Here is a 19,998-nt window from a genome sequence, read left to right on the forward strand (position 1 = left end):
CCTGGTTTTGTTTCCTCCCTTGGGTGTCTGTTTGTGTTGAATTTGCACATTCTCTCCATGGGGTACGCGGAGTGCATTGTGTTCCTCCCACAGACCAAAGATGTGCAGGTTCGGTGGATTGGTTTTGGGGAATGAATGGGATGCTCTTCAGAGGGCCAGTGTGGACTTGCTGGGGTGAATGGCTTGTCCCCCTCACTCGAGGGCTTTTATGAACAAGTTTGGAGCAGATGGTCAGAGCTCTGCTGCAGATCCCAGTCAAGGCTTTGCTCAAGGACTGGCATCCAGGTGTGTGTTCATATCCTTCTTTTCCCTGACCTTCCAGAATGTTCTGTAGCTTTGGCCAAAGGGGTCATGAGCCGGGTTCACATCATCCAATGGGGTCACATTGCCAGGAGCTAGCTAGTCTGAATGGCTTGCTCCCACCCCACTCTAGGGCTTCTCTGAACAAGTTTGGAGCAGATGGTCAAAGGCCCAGTCAAGGCTTCGTGAAGGGACTGCCATCCAGGTGTGTGTCCCTATGCTCCTTTTCCCTGATCTTCCCGAATGTTCAAATCAACATCATCACATTAAAGACATTTTGTTTCTTGTCTTAATGAGAAGGGATTTGTCTTCAAGAGCACAAAGGGTTTGGATGTTGTCTCTTGAGTTTTGCTGATGAAACCGTTGATGTGCAGGGCCAACTGCAGATAATGGCAGAGACACTCTCCAGTGGTGACTGTCAGCGTTACCAGTCGTGAAGACTTCATCCAAGAAACTGACGGTGATCTTGACCGCAGTCTCACCACGGCCTGCAAATCACAATCAGCTTAACCAGACTCAAGAGCTAAAGAGAAACCAAGAACATCTCACCGATATTACCATGACGGTTGGTCACAGCAAAGGATCAACAGCGAGACCGCAAAAACACATTTCATATCTCCCTGTGCTGGAACTTTCTGCTGTCTTTCTCCATTGAAATAACATCCAGCTGCTTTATTCTTCCGACCAAAGTGCATGACCTCACGCATTCCCACATTGTTTTTCATTTGCTGCGTTTTTGGCCACTCCCTTAACCCATCCATCGCCCTCTGTCAACTCTGTGAGTCAGCCTCAGCAGTTGCCTTCCCACAAATGTTTGTCCAATCTGTGGATGTGGCACTCCAAGTACTCCAACGATGGCCTAACTACCTCACATGTCCATCATAACCTCCTTGCAATTGTATTCAATATCTTGACTAAGAAAGGTAAGGACCCAAATGCATAGCCAGAGCCCCATCAGTTCCAACCTTGAACCCCCAGATTTCAATCATTTCCATTGACATATTGGACATCATCATAAAGACCAAACATGCAGGTAATCTGGGGTTCAGCTGGTAATGTTGACAGAATATAGCTTAGACTGACACCAACACAACCAAAACAGAAGCTGCTTTGTCCATAGATTGGTAGCTCTATCTGTTGGAGCCCCAGTAACCTCATGGGTACGGCACTAACTTCCTAAACCAGAGATTGTGCGCTCAAGTCTTATTTGGGGTTTTGATTTTGTTGAAACCATCACTGTGCAGCTGATCTCAATCCTGTGTGGTCACGTGACCATGGCAACAAAATCAGGCATTCTCAATTGATCCTCAGCTGGAGAAATTTGAACTGATAAAAAATTGGTCAAACTAAATTAAACAGCAGCTATCAGCTCCAGAGAACATTGCAACTAAGATCAAAGAGTTACAAAGATTCAAGAAGAACCAGTTCCAACCAGACTGAGGGTTGTATATTGGAGAAGTGTCAGCCTGAGACAATCCACTTTATAGCTCCTGGCATGACAACAGTGAAGGGAATTGGTGTGATCCCATTGGATGTTGTGAACCCAGCTCATGACCGTATTGGCCAAAGCCACAGAAGATTCTGGAAGATCAGGGAAAAGTAGGGTAGGAACACACACCTGGATGCCAGTCCCTTCGCGAAGCCTTGACTGGGCCTTGCAGTGGAACTCTGACCATCTGCTCCAAACTTGTTCAGAGAAGCCCTAGAGTGGGGTGGGAGGAGGCCATTCAGTCCATCATGTCCCCACTGACACTCTGAAGAGCATTCCACCCAGGCCCAAACCCTATCCTCTCACCCTGCATTCCCCAAAGCCAATCCACCGAACCTGCACATCTTTGGGCTGTGGGAGGAACACAATGCACTCCGAGTACCCCATGGAGAGAATGTGCAAACTCGACACAAACAGACACCCAAGGGAGGAATCAAAGCCAGGTCCCTGACACTGTGAGGCAGCAGTGCTACCCACTGAGCCACCATGCCATCCCCAGGAGAATCTCAGCGTGTTTTCAGCCATTGTGACTGTGCTGTCTCTTTCAGACGATTCACCCCAATATCCTGCATATCCTCAACATTCTGTATTTTTCTGACACAAGGTATCACCAACCCAACACAGACCGGGGGACCTTTCCAGAGGAGATGAGAAATTGACTTGACATCGGCCGAAGATCGGCCATGAAGACAAGGGTTAAATGTCAGACACCCCAGATGGGACTTGAACCCACAATCCCTGGCTTAGGAGGCCAGTGCCTTATCCATTAGGCCACTGAGGCCACACGTGTAATTTTAAAATGGCAGCTTTTAAGTTTTGTTTTGCACGAACACACTGACTGTGGCTCAGCCAGCACAGAGTCAGTGCCCTGGACTGAGGGGATTCTAAATCTCCTGGTTATATATGTTTTTCTCTTTACCCCCGCACTGCTGCCTAACTGTGGTAGTGCTTATATTTTCCCCAGCCCCCATGTTGTGTGTGTGCAGGTGTGAGAAACAGGGAAAGACAACAGATGGACAAATCTTTATTCAATTCCCACCACCAGGAAGAAAGGAACCACCCGAGTGGCCAGTGACAAGCATCAAAGGGCAATGCTGTGTGACCAAACAGTGAGGGGGAGGGCACTCTCTGAACAGCTCAAGGATGTTGGTAGACACTGCATGCTCCTTCTCCAGGGACACCCGGGCTCGAACGCAACCATGGAAGAGGGTCAGGCAATCGGCCCTAACAACCAGTTTGGCCAGGCCCAGGAGCAGACCCACGAGGAGATCCTCTGACCAACCCTCCCCCCCTCGGCACTGGGTGCCCAATGATGGGGAGTGTGGGGCTGAAGTCTAACCAGAAACGGAGGAGAAGGTTTCCCAGAAAGCTAAAAAGGGAGTGCAAGCGCCCTGTTCCATGGACTCCACAGCACCACAGAACAAGCAGTTGGGCTGGGAGTCCGTGAACCACCGCAATCTGCGGACTGCCGCGTGCAATACCCTCCACCCCAGATCCCCGTGAGAAAGGGGGAGGACTCCCATGTAGAGATACCTTCACTGGGCATGGTCCCCACCGCCCGGTGGTAAATGGGCACGCCAGGGTGTGTCCGGGAGGTGGATGAGGGTGTGCAGCAGCAGTCTGTACAGGGCCCTCTGTGATACACCCCTGAAAGGGACAAAACTAAAACTCCAGAGACAGCTCAGGTTGTGGGGGACAGGCTCCTGCAGGAAGTACAGGACCCTGGGGCCAATGTGAAATTCCGTCCGGGCAGGAGTGAGTGCAGACGGGATCCCACCGCACACCTGAGCATCCTCCAACTGGGGCACGACCATGTTCCAGACCGTGAGCAGGTCCTGGTAAAAGACAGGCAGTGTCCTGAGAGTGACCTCCAAACCATCACGGTCGCTGAACAGGAGCTGAGTCTCGTAGTTGAGGTTACGCAACTGGTGGAAAAAATACGTCACCAGGGCACCCCGCCGAGGGGGAGGCTCAATGTAAAGGTATCGCTGCAAGGTCTGAAGGTGGAACGTCGCTACCTGGGTGTGAACGCACACCAGCGACTGACCGCCCCCCTCAATATGGAGACTCAGGACCTGCGCAGTGACCCAGTGCATCTTTTTGTCCCAGAAGAAGTGAACCAACATTCTCTGGATGTCAGCGACAAAACCAGGAGGAGGGACCAAAGTGACCAGCCGGTACCACAGCATGGCAGGCACCAGCTGGTTTATGACCAACACTCGACTCCTGTGAGACAGCACTCGGAGCAGTCCTGTCCAGAGGCCAAGGCGAGGGGAGACTTTGGCCTCCAGCTCCTGCCAGTTCCCCGGGCAGGATTCCTCAGCTGGGCTGAGGTAGACCCCCAGGTCGAGGAGATGGTGGTACTCCAGCTGAACCCACGTAACTCCTCCGGCAGAGACTCCACCCGTCACGGACTGACCAGTTGTCTGGAATATTGGGCCCAGTTGATCCTGGTGGAAGAGGCCGCTGAGTACACGGCCTGGCACTCACACATCCTCCCCAGGTCAGCAGGGTCGGTGAAAGGGAGGAGCACGTGGTCAGCGTAGGCCGAGATGACCACCCCCGTGCCCGCACCGCGCAGAACCAGCCCCGACAACCTCCTCCATAAGAGACACAGGAAAGGCTCCATGCACAGGGAATCCAGCTGGCCAGACAGGGGGCAGCCTTGGTGTACTCCTCTCCCAAAATGAAGGGGCAGTGTCATGGAGCCGTTATACTCTCACTGATTGTTTTTTACCCCTTCCATTTCATGCTAAATTGTCGGCTGCTTGATAAATTGATCTTGCCTCCCATTTGGCCCCAAACGGATATTTGAGAAATCACAGCCGGTCAGACAGCGTCCGAGGAGCAGGAGAGTCGACATTTCGAGCATAGGCCTGAAGAGCTTATACTCGAAACATTGACTCCCCTGCTCCTCGGATGCCGCCTGACCAGCTGTACTTTTCCAGCACCACACAGTTTGACTCTGATCTCTCACATCTGCAGTGCTCACTTTCTCCCAGTCGAGAAATCAACTCAACTCCAACTTTGCAGACCCACAGTTTGAGGCAAATGGAGCAGAAGGAAAAGGGCTCAATGTTATTGTGTGCAGCACTTTCAAGATATTTGCAGTTAGTGGGGAAGGAGGAAGTGGAGATGTTGCAAACAGCTGCATTGAGGACAAATCAACAGAATCTTCGTGGGCATTCAGCCCATTTTGGCTGTGCTGTCTCTTTCAGACAATTCACCCCAAGATCTCCCAAATCCCGGAATTACCTTGTGCAAGTTTCTATGTCACATCATTTGCCATAATCTCAACGTAGGCACAGTGATTTTTAACAGAGTACTGTCGATGAAAAATTCAGTCAGCATGGATTGAGATGAAGTTGACATGGAATGAAAATCAGCAACAAAGCCCAGGCTAAAAACCCAAGCATCCCAGATGGGACTTGAACCCACAATTACCAGTTTCGGGAAGCCAGTGCCTTGTCCATTTGGGCCTTAGGGTTCCCACTTTGGACTCTGTGTGGAAAGTGTTGACCTCAAACAAGTGCTACAGCCGAACATGTTCCAAGATCGAGGATTATATTTTGAGGGACACACTAAAGTATGGAGCAGCTGCTGTCAAGGTGTAACAGTTAAAGAACACTGTCTAAGGCCTTTCTGACCAGTTATGACATCGTCCCTTCATTTCTCAGACCCTCTTGGTGCCTCAGAATGAAGAGAAACTGTTTCCTGCCTCAGTAGAAAGATCTGCCCGAACTTGCGAGGCCCCCCTTTGTGGAAGAGAGCCAGCCCTATATCGGGACAGGAAGGAGATTCCAATGGCCAAACATGGATTGTTCCAGTTAATATCCTTTCTCAGATGGATAGAGGTATGGAGACAGTAAAAATTGTGGGAATTTGGGAAATGCTGACTATCTGTTTTAATATTTTGTGAATAAAATCAAGTTGAACCGCAAACCAAATTTTGTCCCCCTTTGTCTTCATCACCAACAAGAATACTGAAGGAAAGTTGAGTTTAATTCCATTGTGTTGCTAATGTTCATCTGGTCAATCAGTGGAAATTAAAAGCCATGTCACACAACAGGCAGAGTCAATCTTTAGCTGAGTAGAAGTTCAACAGAAAGAAACAGACTTACTTTGTGATATAATAGGTAATTCCTGTCCCATTGATCTATTAACTACAGGGAACTTTCAGATATGTGGTATCTTTAGAGCAATTAAATATCCTCCCAAGATACATGCTTTCACTCTCAACTGAAGATGTTATAACTTCAATGGCTAAGAGTATTAACCAATAAATCAATGCCAAGCCAGTTGAAGTATTACACTTGGCACATCATCATCGCTGTATTTGCAGAATGCAGCATAACCTATTCCGTCTTCTAACCTACTGACAGCCAACTTTTCAGAAGTCTCCTTACACGACTCTGAAAACAAATTAAAAGAAACCAATTAAACCAAATAAGCACAAATTAAAATGTCCCAGTCATTTAAAAAGGCTCTGTAACAAAAGTCAAAATCTCCCAAGAAAGCTTACACTTACAGAGTCACAGAGTTGTACAGATCCTTCGCTCCAACTCGTCCATGCCAACCAGATATCCGAAAGTTATCTAGTCCCACAAACCAGCATTTGGTCCATATCCCTCTGAAGCCTTCTTATTCATGTCCCCATCCAGCTGCCTTTTAAATGTTACAGAGTCTTAGAGTTATACAGCACGGAAACAGACCCTTTGGTCCAACTCGTCTATGCCGACCTGATATCCTGAATTAATCTAGTCCGACTTGCCAGCATTTGGCCCATATCCCTCTAAACCCACCCTGTTCATATACCCCCATCCAGATGCCTTTTAAATGTTTTGGAGGAGCCGGTGTTAGACTGGGGTGGACAAAGTTAAAAATCACACAACACCAGGCTATAGCCCAGTGGGTTTATTTGGAAGCACTAGCTTTCGAAGCGATGCTCCTTCACTGGGTGGTTGTCTTCACCTGATGAAGAAGCAGCGCTCTGAAAGCTAGTGCTTCCAAATAAACCTGTGGGATTATAACCTGGTGTTGTGTGACTTTTAACTTCTAAATGTTGTTATTGTACCAGCCTCCACCACTTCCTCTTGCAGTATGTTCCATATAAGCACCACCCTCTGCATGAAAAGGTTGCCCCTTAGGTTCCTTTTAAATTATTATTCCTCTCACTGTAAACCTTTTCCCCTCTGTTTTTGTACTCCCCCACCCTGGGGAAAAGACTGAAGCTATTCACCCTATCCATGTCCCTCATGATTTTATAAACCTCTATAAGGCCACCCTTCAGCCTCCGACGCTCCAGAGAAAATAGCCTCAGTCTATTCATCCTCCCCCGATAGCACAAACCCTGTAACCCTTGCAACACCCTTGTAAATCTTTTCTGAATGCTTGCAAGTTTTACAACATCTTTCTATAGCAGGGAAACCAGAATTGAGCGCAGTATTCCAAAAGGTGGCCTAACCAATATCCTGTACATCCACAACCCAACATCCCAATTCCTACACTCAATGCACTGACTCATAAAGGCAAGTGGATCAAATGCCTTCTTCACTGTGCTATCTACCTGCAACTCCTTCTCTTCCTAATCTGTGTGTATGTGAGTTACAATAATCTTTTTGCATTCTGATATGAATAGATTCACTCTTTTGTTAATTCAACATATCCAGGTTAAATTGGCTACTTTTAAACACCAATTCAATTGGTTTGGGAGGAAAACATCCACAAGAAAGGGTCACTTTTCAAATTAACCTGTTAGTGACCAACCAAGGATCCAGGTAAATGAAGAAAGGAAACCATTTCATCCCTGCTCACCTGGGAGCTTAACAATTTGGGGTATCTGTCTGGAACTGTAATAATGTGGGGAACAATTCTCACACCAGCCTCTCTTTGTAAGTGCTCCATGTATTTACAAAACAATGCCCTTCACCAGCACATCTCAGTGATATATTTAACATTCCATTCACATTAATCACTCCAAGGGCATGATCTACATTAAAAATATAAACAGTAAGTGTTGAAACTCTCAGGTTCGGAAGCATGTGCTGAAAAAAACGAAATGAATATTGCAAATTGATAATTGTGTTTCTCTCCACAGATGCGACCTGACCTGCATTTCAATATTTCCTGATTTTATTGCAGATTTCCAGCACTTGTGGTATTTAACTTGTGTATAATTTATTTACGTAAGGAGAATGGAGACTTGAAAACATTGAATGGGACTTTTGCTCATTAACCTCTTGGGAATTGTCTGCTATTGAATGATTTGATTCAGACTTTATACAAGGTGCAATCATGACAAAGTCTGTGGGATTGTACTTATTATATATCAAGGAACAGCTCATCAAATAAGGCAATCCTCTGAAACATATGAATTCTCACCTCAAGTTTGGGGAGAAAGGTATAAAAGATCAGTATTAGATGGGGTGAGATCTGATCAACTTCAGAAAAACTTTGATCTTAAAACTACAATTCTACAGTGAAAGTGAAATATTGCGAAGTGTATGGTTAATTGTCCATGATATTTGTTCCTCCTTATTTAATTTCTATAAGTATCTGTAGAGTAATCTATAAACATATATTTACGAACCATTGTTATGCATTATTTTGGTAATTTTATAATTTGCCATTACTTTCTCCTCACCTTATTCAAGGAGAGTGTTTATTACAGTGAGTGATACCACACAGTATTTCAATTGCACTGAATTGGTTTTGAAAGATAACTCAATAAGTGCAGGTTGATGCTGTAGATGGTTCCTGTCGATATATTTCGTTGACCTGTTCAGACGTGTTATGATGTTAAGTCTTAGGCAGAAAGAGGAAGAAGGTATAAATAAGGTTCAAGAAACTGAAGACAGACAGAGCCCTGGAGATAACAGGAATGAACTCAAACTAGGAAATAGAGAATTTGAAGGGACCATGCAATGTTTATGGAAAACAGGATTAAGGAACCTCCAAGGCATTTTACAGAGGGATAACAAGCAACAGGTCACCAGGGAAAGGGTATGTCTTCTCAGAGCAAAGGAGGGAATTTACACATGGAGCCGGAGGAAGTGGGTGAGGTTCTTAATGAATAAACTGCATTGGTATTTCCAAAGGATTCTGGGTAGTCCAAGATGGAGGACGGGAAAAAGTTGTGACTGTAAGAGCTGCCCCTTTTTTGAAGCATTTTAGGTGTTGGGGGTGATTTCCTCAAATTCCAGGAGCAGCAATTACTGTTTTATTATGCAACTTTGGAGAAAAAAAACCTCAAAACATCGGCACTTTTAAAAGGAAGAAAATCAGACAAAGAAAGTGAGTACATGGTCAGGAGGGCGGGAGGGAAGAAACCTACACTGCTCACTGATATGGATAGGAAGGGTCGAGAGGGATATGGGCCCAGTGTGGGCGAATGGGACGGGATTAGATTAGGATATGGGGTCGGCATGGACGGGATGGACCGAAGGGTCTGTTTCCATGCTGTACATCTCTATGACTCTATGACATGGTGGATGGTGAGTCTTGTATATTGATATTCTAGAGCATGTCAATATTAAAAAGGAGGTGTTGGGTGTTTTGAAAAGCATTAAGGTAGACAAGTCCCCAGGACCTGATGGAATCTATCATAGAATCCTGAGAGAGGCAGGTGTGGAAATTGGTACGGATTTGTACAAAATATTTGTATCCTTTACAGTCACAGGAGAATTTCCAGAGGACTGGAGAATACTCAATGTTGTTTCTTTCTTTAAGAATGGCAAAAAGAATAATTCAGGAAATTAAAGGCCAGATTGGCTTCCTGCAACTTCCTGTTATTCATTGCTTGGACATCACTGTCTGTGCCTGGATGGTACCCTCTGGAAGTCACTCTGTAAAGATCTCCACCCCTCTACCTTGGGGTCTCAGGATCTCAAGGTGTTCCTCTCTTTGGCCAAGGTTTCGGTCCATGTGTAATGGTTTCCTGAATGTGGTTCCTGTGAAGTGCCTTGTGCCATGAAAAGGGATCACTACATGCAGGCTGTAGTTGGGTTGAAGTGTTATGGAGAGCAGGCAGGAAAGTGGAGTTGAGGCCGAGATGAGATCAGCCATGATCGTGTGGAATGACAAAGCAGGCTCGAGGAGCTGAATTGCCGAATATTTAAGGTCTTCAGAGCACAACCAAAGGCAGAGCTATCAATTGTTGTGGGTGTCGAACATGGTATCTCACCTCAGATGCATCATGAAGAGGGTGTCCATGTTCAAAGCCAGGAGTTGTGAGTTCATATCCCATTTGGGCTGTTATGTTTTTAAACATGAACTCTGATCAGCACCCTGTCTCTGTTTGATCTCAGTTCCAGTTAATCAGGGGAGATGGTGGTGCAGTGCTAGACCTGGAGTAGGAATCCAGAACACCAAGTTCATGGTATGGGGGAGATGGACTGTAATCCCACCATACAAGGTGGTGAAATCTCAGCTCAGGAGGAGCTTTGTCTGATGGTAACCATATATTGCTATTGAGGTTTGTTAGGAAGCTAACTGGTTCCATATTCTCCTTTCAGGAAGAAAACCTGGTGAGACTACAGACCCACAGCAATGTGGTTGACTCACCCTCTGGGCAATAAACGCTGGCCTAGTCAGAAACATATCGCATTTCCTTCCCTGTAGCTCGGTCACAATCCTGGAACACCCTCCATTGATTCATTGTAGGTTTACCTCCAACAAATGGTCAAAAATCACACCACACCAGGTTATAGTCCAACGGGTCTATTTGAAAACACGAGCTTTCGGAGCATTGCTCCTTCATCAGGTGTAATGAGAGAGGAGGCATCAGACACAGAATGTATAAGGAAAATATCAAAGGGTCATACAAGTGATGGGAATGTATTGAACAAATCCAAAATGGCCGACTCCCTCCTGTTAAATCTTCAATCAGTTCGAAAGGAGATACAGGCAGCACATGGATTGCAGTGGTTCAAAAAGATAGCTCCCCATCACCTTTCAGGGGAAACTAGGGAGAGGCAATAAATGTTGATCTAGCCAGCAATGTTCACACCCTGGAAATGAATAAAAACAATCCCACAATGGAATAAACCGCCAGGGGAAAAGTCATAGTGTAATGACTTGGAAACATCAAGCCCCAACTTTGGATGGTTTCTATTGTTATGTTTTACATTATCATCCAAAACGTACCAGTCATTGACATAAAGGTTATGATTTGGAGGAGCCAGTGTTAGACTGGGGCGGACAACGTTACAAATCACACAGCACCAGGTTATAGTCCAACAGGTTTATTGGGAAACACTAGCTTTCGAAGAGCTGCTTCTTCATCAGGTGGTTGTGGAGCAGGATCGTAAAACACTGAAGTAAAACTAAAATAATTCTGAACGTACAAATTCACCCCACAAACGTATATGTGTGTGCACGCAGGGGAGACCGAGTGAGTGTGTGCATTTGGGTGTGCGTGGGAGGTGGTGATGGTGTGAGTGACTGTGAGAGTGTGTGTATGTGTATGTGTTTGAGTGTAATGGGGTATCTGTGAGAAGGTGTGTGTGTGGGTGTGAGTGTGGGAGCGTGTATGTGTATTGTGTGACAGGATGAGTGTGTGTGTGCGTTTGTATGTGTGTATGTGTGCGTGTGTGTGTGTGTGTGTGTGTGTGTGTGTGTGTATAGTGCAATGGGGTCAGCTGTAGTGTGACATGAACCCAAGGTCCCAGTTGAGGCCATCCCCATGGATACCAAATGTGGTTATCAGCCTCTGCTCGGCCACTTTTCGTTGTTGCCTGTCCCAAAGTCCACCTTGGAGGATGGTTACCTGAAGGATCGAGGTTGAAAGTCCCTGATCTCCGACTGGGAGGGAACACCTCTGTTTGGTGATTGTTACGCGGTGCCCATTCATCTGTTGCCGTAGCCTCTGCTCCGTCTCGCCAATGTACCATGTATTGGGCATCCTTCCCTGCAGCGTATGAGATAGACAACATTGGCCGAGTCACATGAGTACCTGCCGTGTACATGGTGGGAGATGTCCCCGTGTGTAATGGCGGTATCCATGGCGACACTCTGACACGTTTTACAGTGTCTGCTGTGACAGGGTTGTTTGGTGTTGTCCTGAAGGCCGGGCAGTTTGCTGTGAACAATGGTCTGTTTAAGGTTTGGTGGCTGTTTAAAGGTGAGAAGTGGAGGAGTGGGGAAGGTCTTGGCGAGGTGCTCATCCTCATCGATAATGTGTTGCAGGCTGTGGAGAATGTGACGTAGTTTCTCAGCTCCTGGTAAGTACTGGACAATGAAGGGTACCCTGTTGGTTGCAGCTCGTGTCTGTCTCCTGAGGAGGTCATTGCAGTTTCTCGCTGGGGCATGTCAGAACTGGCGATTGATGAGTTAAGCATCGTATCACATTCTTATCAGGGCATCCTCGTGTACTTCCAAGTGCCCCTCACATTCCCCCTCACCTGAACAGATCCTGTGTCAGTGTACGGCTTGTACAGAGGGGACGTCTGTTTTAATATGTTGAGGGTGGGTTTGTGGTTGAGTGAGGTGCTGTGGTGTCCATCCTTGATGGAGATGCATGTGTCCAAGAATGAGACAGATACTAAACAGTAGTCCATGGTGAGTTTGATGGTGGGATGAAACTCGTGAAATGTTGGTGAACATAAATGTTGGGAGAGTGCAGCATTGTTCTGACATGAACACAACCAAGGTTGAGGGGATCAATTCTCCTGACATGGCCCCAGAAGCACGTGTTGTCCCAGTGACCTAACAGCTCCATCTCTGATCTTCTAAGCTACTGCCTGTGGTTTCCATCCCTTCTGGGGATACTTTCAATTTAAACATTCACTCCAATTAAAACCCTCTCACTGCATTATCTCCATTGAAATTAAGTTAATCTCTGACCTAATGTCTTTAAAACTCTGCATGGATGCTTTGAGATCATGGAATTAAAACATTTCCAAGTCAGTTTGATACATGTGGCAACAAACGTTTGATAAACTGGAGCGAAAGGGAATGGAATTAATTTCTCAGCTCTCCCAAAGAGACAGCATTGACATGATGGGCTTCAGTATATGCAGTCACATTCGAAGATTCATTGATCTGAAATTAAACAGTCAAATGTCTGTTTCACCACAGTCGCCTCATCTGTTGTTCGTTTCCTCACTGATGCAGGAATTAACATTGACCCATTTGTTCTTGTCTTTCTGGGACCATTCCTTCAATGTTGGCTGTACAAACATTGAGCTTGCTTGACTTCTATACTGTCCTGTTGGTATTTAACAGGAAAAAACGCAGGTGAAATAAAGTTATTCAACACTCAATAATTTATATTTAAATTCGATGATTTTGACCAAGATAACAGTGACCCTAAACGTGGAAGATTCATTGAAAATATTTGGTTTGCAAGTAATGACAGGCACAGTGAAAAGTTTTGTCTTGTGAGCAATACAGGCAGCTCACAGAGTTCAGTGGCATAGATAAGTAAATAATAGGGAAACAGCAGCAGGAACAAAAACACAGGTACAGGCGAATACTAAGAGTCTGTGAGACCGTTCAGTATTCTAACAACAGTCGGGTAGAAACTGTTTCAAAACCAGTTGGTGTGTGTGTTCAGGCTTCTGTACCTTCTCCCCGATGGTTGAGGTTGTAGAAAAACATTGCCCGGGTGAGATGGATCTTTGAGAATGCTGGAGACCTTTCCTTGACAGTGGGCCTGGGAGATGGATTCTTTCGATGGGAGGTTGACCTTTGTGATTGTCTGGGCCGAGTTCACCACTCTCTGTAACCGTCTCCGATCTTGAATGGTACAGTTGCCAAACCAGGTAGTGATACGTCCAAACAGAATGCTGTCGATGGTGCACCTATAAACGTTGGCAGGGGTTTTTGCTGTCAGTAATATCCGATGTTCTGGAGGGATCAGTGTTGAAAGGTTGGTTTGTAGATTAGAGTGTGATGAGAGCTGGGTTCCAAAAGCAACCTCTCCATCCGCACTCTCAGGAATCTCGTCCCCATCCAGAAACAGCAGCCACTTGATCACCACCTTCAACATTGCACCCTGACCTCTCATCATGTGTGTTTCTGAGTGTTAGATGCTCACTGATTGTCTTTTACAACTTCCATCTCATGCTAAAAAATTGGCTGCTTGATAAATTGATCCCGCTTCCCATTTGTCCCCAAACGGACAGATGAGAAATCAACCAAACTCCAACTTTGCACAACTCAAGACTGAGGAAAATGGAGCAGACAGGAAAATAGCAAAGGGTTCAATGTTATTGTGTGCAGCACTTTCAAGATATTTGCAGTTAGTGGGGAAGGAGAAAGTGGAGATGTTGCAAAAATCTGCATTGAGGACAATTCAACAGGATCTTAGCGGGCATTCAGCCCATTGTGGCTGTGCTGTCTCTTTCAGACAATTCACCCCAAGATCTCCCAAATCCTGGAATTACCTTGTGCAAGTTTCTACTAAACATCATTAAAAATCAGACAACACCAGGTTGTAGTCCAACAGGATTATCTCAAAGTACTAGCTTTCGGAGCGCTGCTGCTTCGTCAGGTGGTTGTGGAGTATTAGATTATAAGACACAGAATTTATGGAAAAAGTGTACAGTGTGATGTCACTGAAATTATATATTGAAAACATCTGGATTGTGTGTGAAGTCTCTCATCTTTTAGAATGACCAGGTTGGTTTCAGTTCTTTCATGTGTAAATCACAAAACGTTTTTCATTGCCAAGTGAAATGGCAAGCTCTCCAATAAAAGCTAAATGCTGTGAATGCTGGAAATCTGAAAAGAGACAGCACAGCCAAATGGGCTGAATGCCCGCTAACATTCTGTTGATTTCTCTTCAATGCAGCTTTTTGCAACATCTCCACTTTCTCCTTCCCCAGTAACTGCAAATATCTTGAAAGTGCTGCACAAAATAATATTGAGCCCTTTGCTATATTCCTGTCTGCTCCATTTTCCTCAGACTTGAGTTGTGCAATGTTGGAGTTTGGTGGATTTCTTGTCTGTCCGTTTGGGGACAAATGGGAAACGGGATCAATTTATCAAGCAACCAATTTTTTAGCATGAGATGGAAGTTGTAAAAAACAATCAGTGAGAGTATAAACTGAGAAAAACACAATATGAGGCATCAGGGTGCAGTATTTAAAGGCTGCCAGTTTCACAGCACAAATGTAGTCCCAGTGACCTAATGGGTACAGCATTGGTATCTTCAGGCAGGGGTTGGGGGTTCAAGTCCCATCTGGGGTGGATACCCTTTTGTAGCTTGCCATCTTTCATCTTTACTTCTCATCTTCATTATAAACATCCCCCTGTCTGCATTCAGTTGATGGGAAGTGCTGTCCAACATGAATTTGCACAAAGTTGTCGGGGATCTGCAGGATTCGGATGAAATTGTCTGAAAGAGACAGCAGAGCCACAATGATGAAGAACTGCTGAGATTCTCTGAGGATGGCATGGTGGCTCGATGGGTTTGGGACTGGATGGGATGCTCTTCAGAGGCTGTGTGTGGACTTGATGGGCTGAATGGCTTGTCCCCCTCACTCTAGGGCTTTTATGAACAAGTTTGGAGCAGATGGTCAGAGCTCTGCTGCAGATCCCAGTCAAGGCTTTGCTCAGGGACTGGCATCCAGGTGTGTGTTCATATCCTTCTTTTCCCTGACCTTCCAGAATGTTCTGTAGCTTTGGCCAAAGGGGTCATGAGCTGGGTTCACATCATCCAATGGGGTCACATTGCCAGGAGCTAGACAACGGATTTACTCAGACTGACACTTCCAGTCATCGAGTCATAGAGATGTACAGCACAGAAACACACCCTCGGTCCAACCCGTCCATGCTGAACAGATATCCCAACCCAATCGAGTCCCACCTTCCAGCACCCGGCCCATCTCCCTCCAAACTCTTCCTATTCATATACCCATCCAGATGCCTTTTAAACGATGTAATTGTACCAGCCTCCACCACTTCCTCTGGCAGCTCATTCCACACACACACACCACCCTCTGCCTGAAAAAGTTGCCCCTTAGGTCTCTTTTATATCTTTTCCCTCTCACTCTAAACCGAAGCCCTCTAGTTCTGGAGTCCCCCACCACAGGGAAAAGACCTTGGCGGTTTACCCTATTCATGCTCCTCATGATTTTATAAACCTCTGTAGGGTCACCCCTCAGCCTCTGATGTTTGGATCTTCCCCTTAGAGGAACTGGTATCAGATTCCACCACTGTGACTGTGTGTTCAACCTCATCCGTCCTCTTTTCCAGGTCTCCCAGCTGCTGTTCATGCTTCTGCAGCATGATAGAGATTGGGGCCAGCTTCACCTCTATCTGCTTCCCCAACATGTCGCGAGATTTCGTGAGCTCCTTCCCCAGGGCCTGGTAGGTAATCGAGCCCGAGGATCCTGCAGGCTGGGCCGGGGGCCTGGCCCCGGACACTGCTCCTCCCTTCTTCAACATCTCTGGACGATGAAAACGCAGGTAAATTGATTTTTCACAATGTCCTGGGACTCCACAACCTTTTCAGAGTCCCAGGATATCGCGATGGTCCGGACTAGGCGGGATAGAAATTCTTCCCCCTTGTGCTGTGGTGGGAAGCTCTGCAACATGATCGTCTGACATCACCGCCATCTTGGATCCCCAGAGTGCAGTGAGAGTGTCAAACTCAGAAAAACACACAATGAGAGGTCAGGGTGCAGTATTTAAAGGCTGCCATTTTATTTGTCATATGTGTAGTCCCAGTGGCCTACTGGATAAGGCACTGGCTTCCGAAGTCAGGGATGGTGGGTTCAAGTCCCACCTGGGGTATCTGACTTTTCATAGTATGTCCTTTCGCTCTCACCTACTTTGCAAATGTCTGCATTCAGTTGATGGGATGTGATCTTGCACAAAACTTTTGGGGATCTGCAGGATTGGTGCAAAATTGACAGCACAGTCACAAGGGCTGAAAACCGGTTGAGATTCTCCTGGGAATGGCATGGTGGCTCAGTGGGTAGCACTGCTGCCTCACAGTGTCAGGGACCTGGCCTTGATTCCTCCCTTGGGTGTCTGTTCGTGTTGAGTTTGCACATTCTCTCCATGGGGTACTCCAGGTGCTTTGGTTTTCTCACACAGTCCAAAGATGTGCAGGTTCGGTGGATTGGCTTTGGGGAATGCAGGGTGACAGGATAGCAGTTGGGCCTGGATGGAATGCTCTTCAAAGGGCCAGTGTGAATGTGATGGGCTGAATGGCCTGCCCTCCTCACCCTAGGGCTTTTATGAACAATTTGGAGCAGATGGTCAAAGCACCACCGCAGTTCAAGGCTTTGTGAAGGGACTGACATCCAGATGCATGTCCCTCTCCTCCTTTTCCCTGATCTTCCAGAATGTTCTGTGGCTTAGGCCAATGGGGTCACATCATCCAATGGGGTCACACCAATACCCTTCACTGTTGTCATGCCAGGAGCTATAAAGTGGATTGACTCAGGCTGACACTTCTCCAATATACAACCCTCAGTCTGGTTGGAACTGGTTCTTCTTGAATCTTTGTAACTCTTTGATCTTAGCTGCACTGTTCTCTGGAGCTGATAGCTGCTGTTTAATTTAGGTTGGCTAGACCTGGAGTAGGAATCCAGAACACCAAGTTCATGGGGTGGGGGAGATGGACTGTAATCCCACCATACAAGGTGGTGAAATCTCAGCTCAGGAGGAGCTTTGTCTGATGGGAACCATATATTGCTATTGAGGTTTGTTAGGAAGCCAACTGGTTCCAGTGTCATGGCATGTAATATTAAACAAATTGTGCTGAAGTCTTTCATCTTTTAGAATGATCATGTTAGTTTCAGTTCCTTGTTATGTACATCCCAGACCTTTGTTAAAGTTACATTCTCAAGAGAGTTTTAACAATCGGTGCCATCTCAGCTCAGATAATGCATTGAAGATGTGAGGTTAAAATCTGTCTGTGTCCCAATGTTCGGTCAGACTGATTCTGTTTCTAAAGTGGCATTTATAGAATGTGACATGGTTTTATGCAGTTTTTGAGCAAAACAAAACATAATTCTGAACGTACAAATTCACCCCACAAACGTATATGTGTGTGCGTGCAGGGGAGACCAAGTGAGTGTGTGCATTTGGGTGTGCGTGGGAGGGGCGATGGTGTGAGTGTCTGTGAGAGTGTGTGTATGTGTATGTGTTTGAGTGTAATGGGGTATACATCTGTGAGAAGGTGTGTGTGTGGGTGTGAGTGTGGGAGTGTGTATGTGTATTGTGTGACAGGATGAGTGTGTGTGAGTGTGTGTGTATAGTGCAGTGGGGTCAGAGGGGATGGCTGTTTTAATATGTTGAGGGTGGGTTTGTGGTTGAGTGAGGTGCTGTGGTGTCCATCCTTGATGGAGATGCATGTGTCCAAGAATGAGACAGATACTAAACAGTAGTCCATGGTGAGTTTGATGGTGGGATGAAACTCGTGAAATGTTGGTGAACATAAATATTGGGAGAGTGCAGCATTGTTCTGACATGAACACAACCAAGGTTGAGGGGATCAATTCTCCTGACATGGCCCCAGAAGCACGTGTTGTCCCAGTGACCTAACAGCTCCATCTCTGATGTTCTAAGCTACTGCCTGTGGTTTACATCCCTTCTGGGGATACTTTCAATGTAAACATTCTCTCCAATTAAAACCCTCTCACTGCATTATCTCCATTCAAATTAAGTTAATCTCTGACCTAATGTCTTTAAAACTCTGCATGGCTGCTTTGAGATCATCGAACTGTACAAACATTGAGCTTGATTGACCTCTATACTGTTCTGTTGGCATTTAACAGGAAAAAATGCAGGTGAAATAAAGTTATTCCACACTCAATAATTTATATTTACATTGAATGAGTTGGACCAAGATAACAGTGACCCTAAAGGTGGAAGATTCATTGAAAATATTTGATTTGCAAGTAATGACAGGCACAGTGAAAAGTTTGTCTTGTGAGCAATACAGGCAGATCACAGAGTTAAGTAGCATAGATAAGTAAATAATAGGGAAACAGCAGCAGGATCAATAACACAGGTACAGGCGAATACTAAGAGTCTGTGAGACCGTTCGGTATTCCAACAACAGTAGGGTAGAAACTGTTTCAAAACCGGTTGGTGTGTGTGTTCAGGCTTCTGTACCTTCTCCCCAATGGTAGAGGTTGTGATAGTCTGGGCCGAGTTCACCCCTCTCTGTAACCGTCTCCGATCTTGAATAGTATAGTTGCCATACCAGCTAGTGAGCAGAAGGGCTTATGCCCGAAACATTGATTCTCCTGTTCCTTGGATGCTGCCTGACCTGCTGCGCTTTTCCAGCAACACATTTTCAGCATACCAGGTAGTGATACATCCAGACAGAATGCTGTCGATGGTGCACCTATAAACGTTGGCAAGGGTATTCGCTGTCAGTAATATCCGATGTTCTGGAGGGATCAGTGTTGAAGGGTTGGTTTGTTGATGAGAGTGTGATGAGAGCTGGCTTCCAAAAGCAACCTCTCCAACCGCACTCTCAGGAATCTCGTCCCCATCCAGAAACAGCAGCCCCTTGATCACCACCTTCAACATTCAATCCTGCAGATCCCCGAAAATCTTGTGCAAGATCATGTTGTATACCACTGACCATCAACTGAATGTGGAGATGGGGTTTCTTCCAAAATAGGTCAGAAATAGAGGATAAGCCACAGAGATACCCCAGATGGGACTTGAACCCACAATCCCTGGCTTAGGAGGCCAGTGCCTTATCCATTAGGCCACTGGGGCCGCAGCTGCCATGGCAGCCTTTAAATACTGCATCCTGACCTCTCATCGTGTGTGTTTCTGTGTGTTGTCCTCTCACTAATTGGTTCTTTCCCCTTCCATCTCATGCCACATTGTTGGCTGCTTGATAAATTGATCCCACCTCCCATTTCTCCCCAAATGGACAGATGAGAAATCAACCAAACTCCAATTTTGCACATCTCAAGTCTGCGGAAAATGGAGCAGACAGGAAAATAGCAAAGGGCTCAATGTTATTTTGTGCACCACTTTCAAGATATTTGCAGTTACTGGGGCAGGTGGAAGTGGAGATGTTTGCAAAAAGCTGCATTGAGGACAAATCAACAGAATCTTAGCGGGCATTCAGCCCAGTGTGGCTGTGCTGTCTCTTTCAGACAATGCACCCCAAGATCTCCCAAATCCTGGAATTACCTTGTGAAAGTTTCTATTTAACAGCATTTGCCATGATCTCAACATAGGCACAATGATTTTTAACAGAGTAGTTAAAAAATCCAGTCAATTTG

The 19,998-nt window shown here is 46.0% G+C and overlaps 2 non-coding genes across 2 annotated transcripts; both read right to left on the bottom strand.

Annotated features, from left to right (window-relative positions):
- Positions 1-2,497: 2,497 nt before the first annotated feature.
- trnar-ccu (transfer RNA arginine (anticodon CCU)) lies at positions 2,498-2,570 on the bottom strand. The gene has a single exon. It is a non-coding gene; the product is annotated as a tRNA-Arg (tRNA).
- A 16,837-nt stretch (positions 2,571-19,407) lies between these two features.
- trnar-ccu (transfer RNA arginine (anticodon CCU)) lies at positions 19,408-19,480 on the bottom strand. Its single transcript has one exon. It is a non-coding gene; the product is annotated as a tRNA-Arg (tRNA).
- Positions 19,481-19,998: the final 518 nt, after the last annotated feature.

Source organism: Chiloscyllium punctatum, chromosome 18 (assembly GCF_047496795.1).
Source record: "Chiloscyllium punctatum isolate Juve2018m chromosome 18, sChiPun1.3, whole genome shotgun sequence".
NCBI lineage: Eukaryota > Metazoa > Chordata > Chondrichthyes > Orectolobiformes > Hemiscylliidae > Chiloscyllium > Chiloscyllium punctatum.